The 16,501-nt window shown below is 38.1% G+C and overlaps 1 protein-coding gene across 50 annotated transcripts in view; it reads left to right on the top strand.

Moving 5' to 3' along the window:
- Positions 1–16,501, top strand: part of PTPRD (protein tyrosine phosphatase receptor type D) — a 2,321,819-nt gene that overhangs the window by 1,793,749 nt on the left and 511,569 nt on the right. Inside the window, exon 2 of one of the 50 annotated variants that reach the window (XM_032290731.1) lies at positions 3,618–3,698. The exons of 48 other annotated variants lie outside the window; for them this stretch is intronic. The gene's annotated coding sequence lies outside the window, so the exon portion shown is untranslated. Of the gene's footprint in view, positions 1–2,889; positions 3,699–16,501 lie in introns of those variants that run through there. One more of the 50 variants, XM_032290729.1, reaches the window with a different exon arrangement.

Raw genomic sequence — 16,501 nt, 5'->3', positions numbered from 1 at the left:
AGATCGAGACTACCCTGGCCGACATGGTGAAACCCTGTCTCTACAAAAAATACAAAAAATTAGCTTGGCATGGTGGCCCGTGCCTGTAATCCCAGCTACTTGGGATGCTGAGGCAGGAGAATCACTTGAACCTGGCGGGCAGAGGTTGCCGTGATCAGAGATTGCATCACTGCACTCCAGCTTGGCACAGAGGGAGACTCCATCTCAAAAAAAAAAAAAAAAAAAAAACAAAAAAAAGGTTTTTATTAATGCTCTGAACTTAAGACTTAAAATTACTTTAAAAACTATATATCAAAGATCAGAGTTTAAAAACTAACCCCACTTTTTTTTAAGGTTGGATTTTGTTGATATACTCAGAATATAATCAGTTTTTAAGTAGGTGTCCTGATGTTAAAATCTTTCTCATTTTTAGGCAGGAGGAAACAATCAAGAAGAGTATTGCTTTTCAGTGATTAACCAGTATATCTGGTATTTTAGAGATGTGCCAAGGGCTCTCTTTCTTTGTGAAATAGAGCATATCTTGTAGTTTGCTTTGTCAGTGTTCTGTTAGACTATCAGAACATCCAAGTTTTACATTTTGAGCAATATTTATGCTTGAATTAATTCACAAGTTTCAAGGTCGCTAACTTTGATTATATTATATTATTACTTACCAATTTAACCACCTCTTCATTTGTATAATAGAGCATAGAGCAGCACATAGAACTCAAAACTTTAGGAAGTAAAAAATGCCATTCAGACAGTGTTGCTCTCAAATTTATTTATGCATTAATTAAGCCAATATTTATTAAGTTCCTAATGCATCACGGATATGGGTCCGGGCACTGAGGATGCAGCAGGCCATCCAAAGATAAAGCTACTTCCTTAGAGAGCTTCCATTCTAATGGGAGAGAGTTGTTAAAGAGATACATGATATGTAAAGTAAATCCGTAATGGTAAGTATTATGAAGAATAAAATTGCTGGGTGAAGGGGCTCATTCCTATAGTCCCAGCATTTTGGTATTCTGAGGAGGGAGGATTGCTTGAGCCCAGGAGTTCAAGACCAGCCTGGGCAGCATAGAGGGACCCTTGTCTCTACCAAAAATAAAAAATAAATTAGCACGCGTCTGTTGTTCCGCCTACTCAGGAGACTGAGGTGGGAGGATCACTTGAGACTGGGAGGTCTAGGCTGCAGTGAGCCATGATCGTGTGACTGCATTCCAGCCTGAGTGACACAGTGAGACCCTGTCTCAGCAACAACAAAACCAAAACAAAATGAAAAGGAAACTTCTCAGCGCAAAGGGCTATAAGGTGATCAGTCTATCAGCGTATAAGGTGCAGTTGAATCACTGCTGCTTTAACTAATGCGGTCAAAGGAGGTTGTAAGAAGCTGACTCTCTGGGAAAGCAGAGTTCAGCAGAGACCTGTTCAGAAGTGTGCTTGGGTGCATTATTCAACTCTTTTGAAAAGCAAATTTTCTTCTCAGCTGAATTTTAGAGACTATCATGCAGAGCCAGAACCGTCTGTGATCTTTGGTCTCATCCTGACTGTAGCTGGTACCCATAAACCCAGGTGATGTCTAACCATGCCAGGAGCCTGGGTCATTTAGGTTCTTCATCCACCCCCGGCCCTGGCTTTGCCTTCCTGACTCTCTGATTCTGATGCTGTGGGGCCCACTTGAATCCATGCCTAGATCACTGTCTTGACTGTTTACTGACTTTAACCTGGAGTCCTTGCCTGACCTAGATGGTGAGTACTCTTTTCATGCAGTTAGATTCCTCAGTTCAGTCATGCCAACCTCTTTAGGCAAAAGCATCAGCCATGTTGTGAGTTATTATTTGCTCTGAATAACCCCAGGAATAACTCACTAAGCTGCCTGTATAAAGCTCTTTTTCCCTCCCTTTTCTGCTCTGATTGTATACAGGAAAAATCTGGGAAATGGAAAGTTTATATATTTTGTCCAAAGCCACAGAGGGAGAACCCATAGGGGTATTTGTTACAATTATTGTCTTTACATGTTCTAGCTCGTTATGTTGGTCTCTGGGTGGAACAGAGCTTTGATTCCTAACGTGCAGCCTCCTTGATTCTCAATTTCTTTGTCTCTGGAATAGGAATACTAGGAGTACATACCTACCTCGTACTACTGCTGTGAACATTGAATGAGATAATGCATTTAAAGAGTAGTATGTCGGACCCATGGGATCGTCAATAAATAAATTTTTATTAGTATTAATACTGTTAGTATTAATACCTTTCCTGAAATTCTTCTCTTTATAGAACGGCTTTGGAAATGAAGTGTATGAGCAGAGTAGTTATTGGTAACATTATTTATGAAGTAAACAAAAACAGGCGAATCAAAAGAGAGTCAGGTGTTTGACCAAAATATTTTTGCATAGGTACTGAATTTTCAAAACATTTTATTTATGAAAAAGGAACCATATCATGTGAATCATCCAATTTTTACACTTTATATGATATATGAAAAATCTTAAAACCAGTTAGTTTTCAATACCTATATTTAAAAAATCTATCTAAAAATAAAATCTACCTAAGAAAGCTTCCTTGTCATTATAATTTTTTTAATGTCATGGAAAAAAACAGACAGGCTTTTTCCCTTGAACTATTGAATTCAACTTCTGTGAGTCATTCTAGTGTAATAGTAAATAAATGAAAGTAGGTGAATGTGAAAGAAAAAAGATTCATTTTATTTCTACCAGGATTTCTTCTGGAAATGAAAGTGAAAAAGACTAGACATTATTGTGCTTTCTGAATGGTTTGTGTGATTATGTGAGAAATTATAAAAATTTAGAATTCTACAAAATGTCCACCTGTTAGGTGAATTTTAAAAAATCTGGAGTAAATTCTTGAAATACCTTGCGTTTTTAATACATTTATTCATAAATAAATTTTTATAAATGGTACAGAAGATAGTTGCCATTTTTCTTTAAAGAGAGGTAGAAACCATACAGGCAGTCCTGAAATACAGTTGTTTTTCAAAGCCTACATTTTGACAGTTGTTGAATCACACACACACACACACACACACACACACACACACACACACAGCGAGAGAGGGAGAGATGAGAGTTGCCATTCAACTTTATAATATTGTGAATGGGCCTGTTATTAAGATTGCGTTACTCATTGAGTAGAGCGTTGATTTTTTCAATATGAAAAATGGACCAGGTCATACAGATATCCAGCCCTAAAAAGTGACAAAATTAATAAATGAAAAAAAAATTGTTACAGCCTGAATATTTGCTTTGAAATCTAGAAGCTGATTAGAATTTGTATGTATCATCTACGAAAGTGAGGAATATACTTAGATAATTAAATATTACCATTTACTATACGTATCTTTTGTTACTGAACTCTATTCTTTCTCGTTTCTCTGCCTGTCACTTTTTATATATCAGGTGTATCAAAAGTAGCCGTGCTCAAACATCCTGAAGAAGTTTCAAAGGTCACATGCTCAAATCAATGCTAATAACCTCTTGGGAACTCTAAGGGGTAGTAGAATACTATCCAATAAGGTTAGTTCATTAGCAAGGTCTTCCTATATGGTGAGTCAGAATAGAAAAGCTATAAACTTCCCAGTTCAACCTCTAAAGCTCATTTTTTTTCCTTCTTTCTGTAAGCACTGTTGCTGTGGCCTGTAAATAAACTGGATGTGCCGGTGCTGTTCTTAAGGTTTCTGGGTCCCACAGAGAAGATAGCAAGTCAGTTGTATTACTGATTTGTTTTTCTTCTGCAGAGTAATAGGAAAGATAATGTCTTTTATATTGCCGCTTTCTAGGTAATGAAGAGTAGATATTAAATTTATGAGACCACTAACATGAAGTGAAAGGTTGTATTTCTTTTCATTTAAGATATTATTTTTTGTTCTTTGGGGGTATGCATTTATGAAAAAGTGAAGCTTCATGCTGTCTGGAAAAAAAAAAAAAAACAAACCCACAGAGCAAGAGCCAGAGAGAGAACTCCAATTTACAGAAATATTGAATATCCAGCCTCCTTCAGAAATGATTAGTTTTACAGTTGAAAGATTTCATATTTAAAGTAATCCTCTTTGTGAAGTCTTGTGATCCTGCAGTGTGACCACAAACTTAATCAAAATCACTTTGTTAACAAAACACACTTAGTGGGTGCAAACACTGGTTAATTTTCTCTTTCTCATAACTGGAAGTCTATTGTGCCCTCGTTCAGCTGGGCATGTCTGAAATGTTGTGTGGCTGTTTTGGTAATTGCCATAATTGACTTTTTCTCTTCCTTGTAATTCATTGCCTATTTTCCCCATAATTTTCACATTGTGAAGTGTTATTTGACAAAAAGCATGATGGCTTTAACTGCCACTGGCCTTACATTTGACATCTTTTTATTGTTCTGCTTTCCTTATTACAAAAATATGCTGTTATCCACTGTCAGATTTCACTGTCTTTCATTGTTTTTCTCAAAGCAATTCTCTATTAGAATAAATTAAAGGTTGAGACTAGGAGCTTTGGAGATTACTGGATCAATGCACACCATTTTGCTTCATGTTTTTATTGCAGGATTCTTAAGTATATTTAGGTACTATCTTGGTAGTCATCAGACGTATGTATAGATCATATATATACACACACAACATATATATTTAAATCACCCGCTGCTGTTTGCATTCAGTGCACATTATAGCTCTCAGAAGATTGCAAACACTTTTCATTATTGCGTTTTATCTGTCATGCTGTTCAGATGATTTTCCTGGACACTTCTACAGTGGGAAATGGATACAAGTAAATTACAACTTGTACCCATTTCCATCTGTCAAAAAACCACTAAAGGACAGATAGAATATGGTCTTTGTAAAACGTTGTGATTTGGAAAGCAGTTTTTGCCAAATTAATCTATGCAAATGGTCTTTGTTCTGTGAAACTTCCTCTGAGGTTTTGCAGTGTTTACACTGCAGTTGACTCACAAAAGTGATACAGTGTTGAAACCAATAGCAAAGCGTTTTCAGAATGATAAAATTCATTCTAACTGGCTGAAAGAGACAGATTTTATGTGAGTTCTTTTTTAATATTTGAAGATGATATGTTTCATTCAGGGCGTTACATTTTAAAGGATTTATTTTTCGTTTGTAGGAAAGTTTAGCGAGCTTTCATATTGCTCACCTTGTTTCTCTGTCTATTTGAAATGACTAGTTTTACTGAATTAGGATTTTCATTTTATTCCACGTAGACTATATAATCTCTAGTCTGGTCTCTGAGCATGTTTACATAACAGACTCCTAATACGATTTCATAATGTTGTAATGAAAGCAAGCCAAGTTCATTTTGATACAGAGTAAACGAGATTGTTTTAAATTTTTAACCAACTCAGCTTTAAACATTTCCTAACATTCTCCTAGGATGCAAAAGGTAGACCTAACAAAGGTAATCATCAGAAATGAGAATGTCTGAAACAAGTGCAGAATCAATTCATAACAGTTTTGGAGTGGAGTCTTTTAACAGAAACCACTCCCCCACCCTCCTCCTCACTGTTAAGTATCAGAAAACTTATTTTCCTGAGCTTCAGTCATCTTGTCTGTGAAGTGTAGCAGCTGGATTCGGTGATAGCAAATGTCCCATCTAAGTCCACAGATTTTATAAGTGCCTATCTTACTGTGAAGCTGGATCATGAAAATTCCTCAGAAAAACTAGTTCTTGAGTATTCTAGAGCATATTTGTTATTAAAAATATAAACTTTATGATATATCACTTGCTGATTAAACCTTATAAAGGTTTCACTAATAATCAGTTGAAGAGAATTGATAGAAAAATGAAGCAATAACTTACACCCTAGTAGGGTTTTGTGATTTCTTTAAGCAGTGATTTTACCACCATGGATGCTCTTTCCCCAAGTTATGGATTTAATTGTGAATATCCTTGCATGTGAATGACTATTTGCACTTGTTTCCCCTTTTTAAAAAAAAACTTCCTTCAGCCAAGTAGTGTCTGCCTCCCCTTTGCTAGGTACTCCGGCAGCCACTGACTGGGAGGAACATGCCGCGTCATGATAGGGTGGATGGCCACTATGTCTCTGCACACTCCTCACTGGGGGGAGTTGAAGGCATGTTTCAGATGATCATGGTCCTCACTGTTCTGTTTGGTCACAGAGCACTTAACTGTACTTGAAACCTCTCACATGTCCATGATTTAATGACTGAAGCCCGTTCTCCACTTTCCTGTCTTATTTACCATCTTGTTTCTTCATATCAAGATTTTGTTTGTTTGCTGTTGAGTTTTGAAAGTGCCCAGAAGTGTTTTAGAATTTTCATAGAATTTATCTCCTATCTTTTAATCCTTTGATTATTTGCCTCAAGTACTAGGGTTCAAAATAATCTTCACAAATTTATACTAAGCAAACTATAGAAAAAAGGTAAAACAAAATACTTAGGAGGTTGGACTGTGGAACCCAAGTGTTTGAGTCCATACCTCAGGCTCTCCCCTTATAAGCTGTGAGACCTTGAGCAGGTCACTTGATGTGTTTTGGCTCATTTCTCATGTGTAAAGTGAATGTGATAACAGTACTTACTCCATACTGATGCTTAAAACATTAAAAGAGCTAATAAATGTAAGGAGACTAGAACAGTGCCTGATTCCAACACAGTAAAGACAAATTCAGACTCTGCTGCTTGATCTTCAAATTTTGTGTTCTGATACTACCAAGGAAATATTTTTGAAAGGTCTTTTGTCTCAGCTACATTATAATGACTTTTTATAGAATTGTATAGTGTATGGAGAGGTTTCATACAAGTAATGTCATTTAGTCATCATACTAGTTTTCTGAGATGTTACTGTTATTTCCATTTTACAGATTAGAAAAGCAAAGGTCAGGAAGGGTAAATGGCCTGCTGGAAGGCTATGGTTATTAGTGGTAGAGTGAGCTGTTTGTCCCCATTCAGCTGATTCTATGGTTGTTTCATTATTCTGTGCTGTGAGAATATATTGTAAATGAGAATATCTCTAGAGGATGATGCATTAAGAGTAATAATGTTTATGGTCTTCCTAGTAACTGAGCTCCAAGGAGGTAGTTGGTGCTCTTGCTAAGTGCTGGGCAACAACCTGTGGGCAAGTCAGGGGAAAACGTCCAGTTCACCAAGAAATCACAGCCCAGTGTGGTGTGTGTTACGATAAAGCTTTCTACAGGACCATAATAACCTTACAAAAAAAGTGACTCTGACCGTTTTTTTAAATGCACAATGCAGAGCTATTCAATACAAAAGTAATGAACTACGGATGTGTGCACAAAATGATAAATCTGGAAAATAGTATATTTTGTGAAATAAGCTAGACACAAAAGGGTACAAACTATATGATTCCTTCTGTGATTTTTTAGGTAATACTAATCTATAGTTACAAAAACCGTGACAGTGGTTGCCTTGGCAAAGGTTGGAAGGGAGCTGGGGGTGGGGGAAGAGGAGGATGATGGATAAGGACATGAAGAAGCTTTCTGGGGTGATGGAAATACTGTATATCTTGATAAGGATGTGGGTTATGTAGACATAACAGTTGTTAAATGTCATCCAAGTACACCTAAAATGTGGGCAATTCACCAGTATAAGTTAAACTTCAATTATAAAAATAAAAAAATTACATGGACAATTAACAAAACATTAGTGTGGATTATCAGTTTAACTTGGAGAGCTCTCAACGGTAACTCTAAAATGGATGCATATGATGGATGGCATTGCCGGCACAGTGTGATAGAGTATTTCCAAGAATATGTGCTTCCTTTTCAAGTACTGCATTTTATGGAACACTCTTGTCCCATATGCTGCGAAGATGAAAGCACCCTAAGTTATTTTAAAATAATAATAAACCTGCTATGGCTTGGATTATCTGAGTTTACATGGAGAGGAGAATTTCACAAATTTTATAAGGAGTATTTAATTTTATTCTGTTGCAAAAGTGAAAGCTTTGTAATAAATCCAGACATAACATGGATTTGACAGTTCATTCTGTGTGTTCTTTAGAGATGTGTAGATAATAATAATCTCAGTTACCTTCTCTCTTTTCGATAATGAGTTCTTCAACTGATACAGAACCTGATATCAATGAACCTGTTGTCAATTCCGCAGCAACTTTAATTTAGGTTCCTGACTGTGGTAGAGTACTACTAACAAGCATAAATACCCTAGATTGGGCGGTTTAAACAACAGACATTAGTTCTTGAAGTTCTGGATGCTGGAAGTCCAGGATCAAGGTGTGAGGCAATTTGGTTCCTGTTGGGGGCCTTTTCCTTGTTCACAGACAGATGCCTTCTTGCTTCGTCTTCACATGGCAGAGAGAAGTCTTTTCTGTTATGTCTCTTCATCACAAAAGTGGGCGCTATTCCTGTTCACAAGGGGTCCACCCTCATGACTTAATTACCTCCCAAAGACTCACCTCCTAATACCATCACATTGAGTACTAGAGCTTCTCCATATTAATTTAGGAGGAAACAAACATTCAGTCCATGGCACATAGTCATGTTTAAGTTTAAGTAAGTCTTTAAATATCACCAGTTTCAAGTTAGTCTTTTGAAGACAAATGATTCTCTTTCCATCAAGGTCTGTGTACTTCATAATCGTTGCATCCAGCTCTTTATCTGTGGATTGTTTAACCTGTAGACTTTTAGGGATTTACTTCCCTTTTTAAACAATATATATGTAAGCCAAATGGATTCAACAGTGTCCTACACAGTATTGAATATATTATTATCTTATTGTTTTGGGAATGTTGATAAGTACTAATTAAATGTGCTTCTAGATATTGTATTAATAATTATAAAAATGTAGATATTTCAGAGAAGATACTCATCCACATAATTTCAGGCCTGTTATTTTAAATAGGTCCTATTCAAGTTCATTTAGTTATGGCTTAATTGGTTTACATCCATATTTAGTTTAATTCATAAATTTTAATAATGAACAAAAATAAATCTTTGAGTGATGAGACGTGATAAATATTCTATAGGTTTAAGGCAGGCTCTACTTTGAAATATAAATGATAAACTGATTTACTTTATAGAGTATGAGGGAAGAAATAGGAATTATGTTACTTTTTGTGGCAAAAATCAAAAAATTTTTTTTTTTGGGACAGAGTCTCACTCTGCTGTCCAGGCTGGAGTCCAGTGACACAGTCTTGGCTCGATGCAGCCTCTGCCTCCTAGGTTCAAGTGATTCTCGTGCCTCAGCCTCCTGAGTAGCTGAAATTACAGGGGTGTGCCAACAACACCTGGCTAATTTTTGTATTTTTAGTAGAGACAGTGTTTCAGCATGTTGCTCAGGCTGGCCTTAAACCCTTGATCTCAGGGGATCCACCCACCCTGGCCTCCCAAAGTGCTGGGATTGTAGGCATGAGCCACCAAACCTGGCCTAAAAGTAAAATTTTTTGAATACCAAATAGATTGATGGGCTGAGTTATTTATCCATTCACACAGATTTCCCTAGGTTGTGGAGATTGAAATATGAATTAGAAATTCCTCTTACCTTCAGCAAGCTTGGTCTGTTAAAGGAGATTGATAGGATGATAGATTTTTATAGCAATTTAGTATGGTATTTTAACAGAAGTATAGTGAGCCCAGAGAATAGGAATTAATCAACTCTACCCTGAACCCTGAGTGTGTGTCTTTATGTGTGTATGTAGGGTTAGAAAGAGTTTGAAAGAATGAGAAAAGAATTCTGCCAGTTTAAACAAGGGGAGAAAGAGTATTCCAGACAGAAGGAGCCACATGTGTCAAGGAATCATGCTCATTGGGTATCCTGTAAGCTTTTATAAAGGTGTGATCAGAACCTCTGTGTGGGGTTAGAGAGTAGGGAGAAATCGTCAGAAATCAGACCGTGCAAGGCTCTAAATTCTAATATTTGTAGAATTTCTTCTATATGTCAGGTACCTGGTAAGCACTGGGCATTTACTTGTGATCAGAAGAGATACTATTCTTGCTATTAGGGGCCTTATCATTCAGCAGGAGAGCCAAATAATGGATGAATACACAATTACAAATTGAATAAGTAGTATAATAGGAAAAAAAAAAAAAAAAAAAGATGGTGCCTGCCGGCTTGGAATCTTGATCTTGTATATTTAAGTGGAGACCTGAAGGATGAGAAGTAATCAGTTGGATATGGGTAGCTGGTATCAGCATATATGAAGGAGAAAAGGCAGGAAATACCTATGTGGTGAACTGAAGGGAGACCAGCAGGGCTGGAGGGCGGTGGACTGGGCTCCTCAAAAGTGATTAAGATGGGAGAAAAATGGTCAGGAGGTCTGATGGCTCAGGGCTTTGGTAATGAGATTGGATTTCATTTAAGGCACAATGGGAGACCTCGGGAGGGGCTGTGTGCTGAGGAGTGAAACAATGCATTTTGTTTTAAAAAGATTACTGTGGCTGCTGTGTAAAGAATAGATTGGGAGGTAACAAGAGTGGAAATAGGAAGGCCATTTGGGAAGCTGTTGTAGGTAGTCTGGATGAGAGATGGTGGTGGCAGTAAAGACAGGATTTCCAATTGACTGAGGTAAGGGTATGGAGGAGGAATATCAGGAAGAAATTGAGGATGGATACAGGCTTCTGTCCTGAAATTGTCAGAGGCCTGTGAACCAGAGCAATTCCATCTTAAATAAAAGCTGTGCAAAATGAGGCTAAAACCTACTGGGCTGTGTTCCCAGACAGTTAAGTCACAGGGCAAGATAAAAGTTCAGCACAAAATACAGGCCATAAATACCTTGCTAATAAAACAGGGTACAGTAAGGGAGCTGCCCAAAACCCACCAAAACCAAAATGGCGACAGGAGTGAGCTCTGGTTGTCCTCACTGCTACACTCTCACCAGCACCACGACAGTTTACAAATGCCATGGCAACGTCAGAAAGTTACGCTATATAATCTAAAAAGGGAAGACATGAATAATGCACTCCTTGTTTAGCATATCATCAAGAAATAACCATAGAAATGGGCAACCAGCAGCCCCTGGGGCTGCTCTGTCTATACAGTAGCCATTTTTTTATTCCTTTACTTTCTTAATAAACTTGCTTTCACTTGGCATTGCAAACTCACCATGAATTCTTTCTTACGTGAAATCTAAGAACTCTCTCTTTTTAACTTTGCCTGAAGTGTTACTAATCCTTTGTTTTATTTTTCAAAGTCAAGGAAACTTTTCTTTTAAGCCATTACAGCTTTTAAGAGTTAGGTGTACTCCTATAAACAAAATTGAGAGCATATTTATTTCTCTCTGATTTCTTCAGAATGTTAAAGACTAGTTGTAAGCATTCTTAACTTACGACAATATAGTTATTTATGTAAGTGCAGTAAAAATCTGTTTTCTTTTGTTACAGGACACAATTTTAAAAATTGGTTATTTTTACCAAGGCTTTAACTAAAATGGTGTGCTTTCCTTTAAGGAATCAGACTTAACTTACAAAACCGATAAAAACCCTTTAGAAAACTAGCCTCCTACCTTGCATAAAACAGTTCCTATACAGGGTTTCTAACCGGTGGCAAATAAAAAATACCACTTTCTAACAGGTCCAGGAGCCACAAGTTATCTTGGGACCTCAAAAAGAAAGAATTTTACCCAAATCATAAATATTTAAAGGTGCAAACTCATGGCACGGCTCAGCTTTAAAAAAAGTCCTATCTAAAATTCCTTCTATGGAACAAAGTTCCACAAAGCCAGTTTTAAAAAAAACCATATGTAAAAAAAATAATTATTTTTCCTGCACTTTATACAAATAATCAGGCCAAGTATAATAAAGCATATCAGTCTTAGCATAATTTATCTTTAGCAAAAATGGAAGACTGGAAAAAAATATTATGTTTCAGGAACTGTAGTACACTTGTTATTAAATTCTAGTCTCATTAGTTGTCTTTAAGTTTATTTCTGCAATTTCAGCTAACCCTGGTTATTCCTGTGAACCAACCAGTGACCTCTAAGTGCTGCTGAAGAAAACCAAAAGGAATAAGGAATGCAAAAATCTGGATCAGTATTCTAGTTCTGGACACGTTACAGTCAGCTAACAATCCCCTATCAGCTTAGTTCCAACAGTTGCCCAGTTCATAAAAAGCCTTCTAATTTAGTTTACTTAAAATAACTTCACTTACTTTGCTTTACTCTTGTAAAATATGTTGCTGTTAAACTCTTTGTATAAGAATACAAAACAAGCTTACTGAATGTTTTCTTAAACTCTTATTAATCTTTTAGATATCACCTTTTGTCAAAACTCAAAAGTTACAAATAAACGTTACCACACTTACACTTTCTAACTAAGCTCCTCTCTACATTGAATGCGAGAGACCCCCATAGTTAGGCCAAAATATCATTGCCCTTGTTCGGCCTAAAAAAGTTATAAAAAAAAATAGATCTTCATCCCTCTGCAACCCTTAGGAATAAAGGTTCTCATATTAAAGGGAGGGGGGAAATGTCAAAGGCATGTGAACCAAAGCCACTCGATTTTAAATGAAAGCTGGGTAAAATGAGGCTAAAACCTACTGGGCTGTGTTCCCAGACAATTAAGCCATACTAAGTCACAGGACAAGATAAAAGATCAGCATAAAATACAGGCCGTAAAATCCTTGCCAATATAACAGGTTACAGTAAAGGAGCCACCCCAAACCCACCAAAACCAAAAAGGTGACAAGAGTGACCTCTGGTTGTCCTCACTGCTACACTCTCACCAGCACCACAATAGTTTACAAATGCCATGGCAACGTCAGAAAGTTACCCTATATAATATAAAAAGGGAAGACATGAATAATTCACCCTTTGTTTAGCATATCATCAAGAAAATAACCATGAAAATGAGCAACCAGCAGCCCTCAGGGCTGCTCTGTCTATAAAGCAGCCATTCTTTTATTCCTTCACTTTCTTAATAAACATGCTTTCACTTGGCATTGCAAACTCAACATTAATCTTTTCTTGCATGAAAGCCAGGAACCCTCTCTTAGGGTCTGGATCAAGACTCCTTTCCTGTAACAAAATGGCCCTTCCTTTCTCCCTCCTCCTCTCCTTTTCTCTCCCCTTCCCTCCCCTTCCCTCCTCTCCCCTCTCCTCCCTTCCCCTTCCTTCCCCTCCCCTCCCCTCATCTCCCCTCCCCTCCCTTCCCCTTCCTTTTCCTTCTCTTCCTTCCCCTTACCTTCTCTTCCTCTCTCTTCTTTCCCCTTCCCTTCTCTTCCTCTCCCTCCCCTGCCCTTTCTTTTCCTCCGCCCCCTTCTCCTCCCCTTCCTCTCTTTTCCCTCCCCTTCCCTTTCCTCCCCTTCCCCTTGTTAAAGAGTTAGTTTTCTCAAGATATTCAGAGAATAATAGCACATGGTTGGGGTTGATATCCATGCAATAATTTGTCAATTGTTAATGATTTGTCAATAATAATGAGTCATTCTGTTGCAAAATAAATCCGTCTTCCCCTTCCCCCCTCCTTCCCCTTCCTAACAGGGTCTCACTGTGTTGCCCAGGCTGGAGTGCAGTGGTGTGATCACAGCTCACTGCAGCCTCAACCTCCCCGGAATCAGGTGGTCTTTCCACCTTAGCCCCTTGAGCTGCTGGGACTAACAGACATGCACTACCACCATGCCCAGCTAAGCTGTCATTTCTTGAGATGGGGAAGACTGGCGTATAAACTTGCCAGCGGATGAGGAAATGAGTTTGGAAACTACTGGTTTAAGGTCTCCATGAAGCATGTAAGGTGGGGAAGGGCTGTGTATCACATGATTCCGTAGCTCAAAGGCATCATAGACATTGAGTTAAAAGTTTGTGAATCATTGAAATCAAAGATGGCAATTACAGCTCTGTGGGAAGGATGAAATCATCCAGGAATTTTAAAAAGGGGTTCAGTGGAACGCGGAACATTTAGAGGTCAGCAAAGGGGGTGAAACTTCTAAGGAGCCTGAGAAAGAACAGCTCAAGTGGTAAGAAGAAAACTGGGATATTACAGTAGAGCAGAATACCAGGAGAGAAGAGGGCTTCAAGAGGAGGCTGTGGGGAGTGGGCTGTTGAGTAAAATGGAAGCAAAACCCTGAATATTAAATGTCTTACTGGAGCCTCTGTACTTTCTTCAGCTTTAGATGGGAAAGCATCGAAAGATCCCGTAGCTAGAACTGACTTGACCAGAAATGTATTTTGGAAAGATTCCAGTGTGGGCTGTGGGAACACTGGGCTTAGTTTGGAGGAATGGAAATCTGTTAATCCTTTGTGCTTTCTAACCTGTTAAATTGCCATAGCTTAAAGTAAATGACCACAGCACTGGTAGTTTTTGGGGGATGGGAGGCGGTTGAAGTTTAACAGAATTGGATTCCAGTTCTGCTCGATTGTCGGCTACGGGACCTTGAGCAAACTGCTTAACCTCCGTTAGCTTTGGTTTGCTATGTGTGATTTGGGTATAAAAATAGACCCAACTGCAGGCTGTGAGGTATAATGCATAATACAAGTAAGTCCTCAATAATATTGCTATGGATGCTGTACTTGTAAGCACGTGTTTGCCTTTCACAATTACTTTATCTCAGTGAATCATCGTACTTTCCCCTGCTCTTGGGGTAGCAGTTTGACATTAGCCTCCAACAACTGTGTCCTTAACTTTCCAACCAAGGTATAAATGCAACAGGTCTCTCTCTGGGAGAATTTCCAGATTGTAGTGAGCGCCTGGCTGTGCACAACTTAAAGTGCACTTTCTCTGTCGGAACACATGATAATATCAGTTTGTATTTTAACATTTTATTCCCAGTTCTTACAGCCTTTTATTTCTCAATCTAAGTTTGCTTTGATAGCAGTTAAGGTACTGGAGGCCTTGCTAAGGTAGACATTACCTGGGCCTGGATGAATGTTCCGGGGCCAAAAAGGCAAAAGACTGGATGTACTAAATCACTGAGAAAACCTTCAGCGACTCAACTTGGTGCAGAGTCAAAAACATAAGAAGAGTATAGCCCCTTGTGCATTTATTAAATAATGCAGGCTGAAAAATGCCTACTAAGCAACACAGAAACAAACCAAAACCACTAAAAATGTGTTTTCAGCTTTCACTGTGACTTTCAGATTTGCCAAAGTGGTGGCAACAAATCCTGGAACTGTCTGTGATCACGGAGTGTTCAGAGATTGTTGCCTTGTTAAAAAAAGTTAGTTTTCTTAGGATATTCAGGGAAATGTAGCACATGATGGAGGATGATATATATCCATGCAATAATTTGTCATTTGTTAATGATTTGTTGATAAAAATGAGTAATTATGTTAAAAAAGAAATCTGTCTTATTCTTGAACTTAGGATGAAAATATTCATTCTCTGATACTCATTAGAAATATCCTAAAGTACCAGTTGTTGAACAGCTGACATATCCACAAAGTCACAACTTTATTAATGGCCAAATGGTAATAGACATAAAGTATAAAAATAGAAGCAGTCAGCTGGGTGTGGTGGCTCACACCTGTAATCCCAGCCTTTTGCGAGACTGAGGCGGGCAAATCACCTGAGATCCAGTGTTCGAGACCAGCCTGACCAACCTGGAGAAACCTCATCTCTACTAAAAATACAAAATTAGCAAGGCATGGTGTCACATGCCTGTAATGCCAGCTACTCAGGAGGTTGAGGCAGGAGAATTGCTTGAACCCAGGAGGCGGAGGTTGCAGTGAGCCGAGACTGCGCCATTTTACACCAGCCTGGGCAACAGAGCAAAAAAAAAAAAAAAAAAAAAAAAAAGCAAAAAAGAAAAGCAGTCATAGAGAGAAATTTATTTTTATGATGACATTTATAATTGCTACTTAAGTTTTTAAAACAATATCAGTATCTAAGAAAATCTTATTCAACGGGAGCCCATCACTTGAAACAATGCAGATAACCTGTCAGTTGCTCATAGGACTAATGATAAGTATATAGATAAATATATGAAAATAGAAGCTTTGGCTGTGACCCTAAAATGATAGATATGAGATACCAAATTGAGATTCAAAACCAAGGGCTAAATTTTTGACGAATATACTAGAAAATTGTTTCAGGGGCTGTGATTAAAAGAGAGGACCGTGAAGACAAATTTTTTAGCAGGAGCTATTCTATGATTGCCTTTCCCACCACTCTCACTAAGCCAATTGGGAAAGAAACTTTCAAGGGAGCACCTTCCCCCCGACACCCCATAGGTGTTTTGGAATCAGGTGGTATTTTGTTGCATGAGTAAGTTCATTAGTGGTGATCCGTGAGATTTCGAGCTTCACATGTTTCCTGACGTTGAAGAACTTACTGGATGGTTGTCTTTATTTCTACTTAGAAACTCTAAAAGGGTCAAGAGCCAGGCCAGATAGTTGTTTCTCACAAGTGGAAGAAAGGAAAGGTGACTGCATTGGGATTGGCCTCCACTCCTAGAGGTTGTTGTGTCAAAGGATTTCTAAATGTTTATTGTAGGCAAGTTATGAGCCACCTGTGTAAGAGAGCTGATGCCCTCCTGGGCCCTGCCCAAAGAGCTGCTGAGTGAAACAAACCAACCTCAGTAAAAGTTACCTTGAATTCCTAGGGGTTATAGAAGGAGTGAGTGATGGGTTGGGGAGACTGTAGCACCCAC

This window comes from Sapajus apella, unplaced genomic scaffold (assembly GCF_009761245.1).
Source record: "Sapajus apella isolate SASKATOON/1434 unplaced genomic scaffold, GSC_monkey_1.0 scaffold24, whole genome shotgun sequence".
NCBI classification, from domain to species: domain Eukaryota; kingdom Metazoa; phylum Chordata; class Mammalia; order Primates; family Cebidae; genus Sapajus; species Sapajus apella.
The sequence above is the reverse complement of the archived record's forward strand: the minus strand, read 5'-3'. Positions and strand labels throughout refer to the sequence as shown.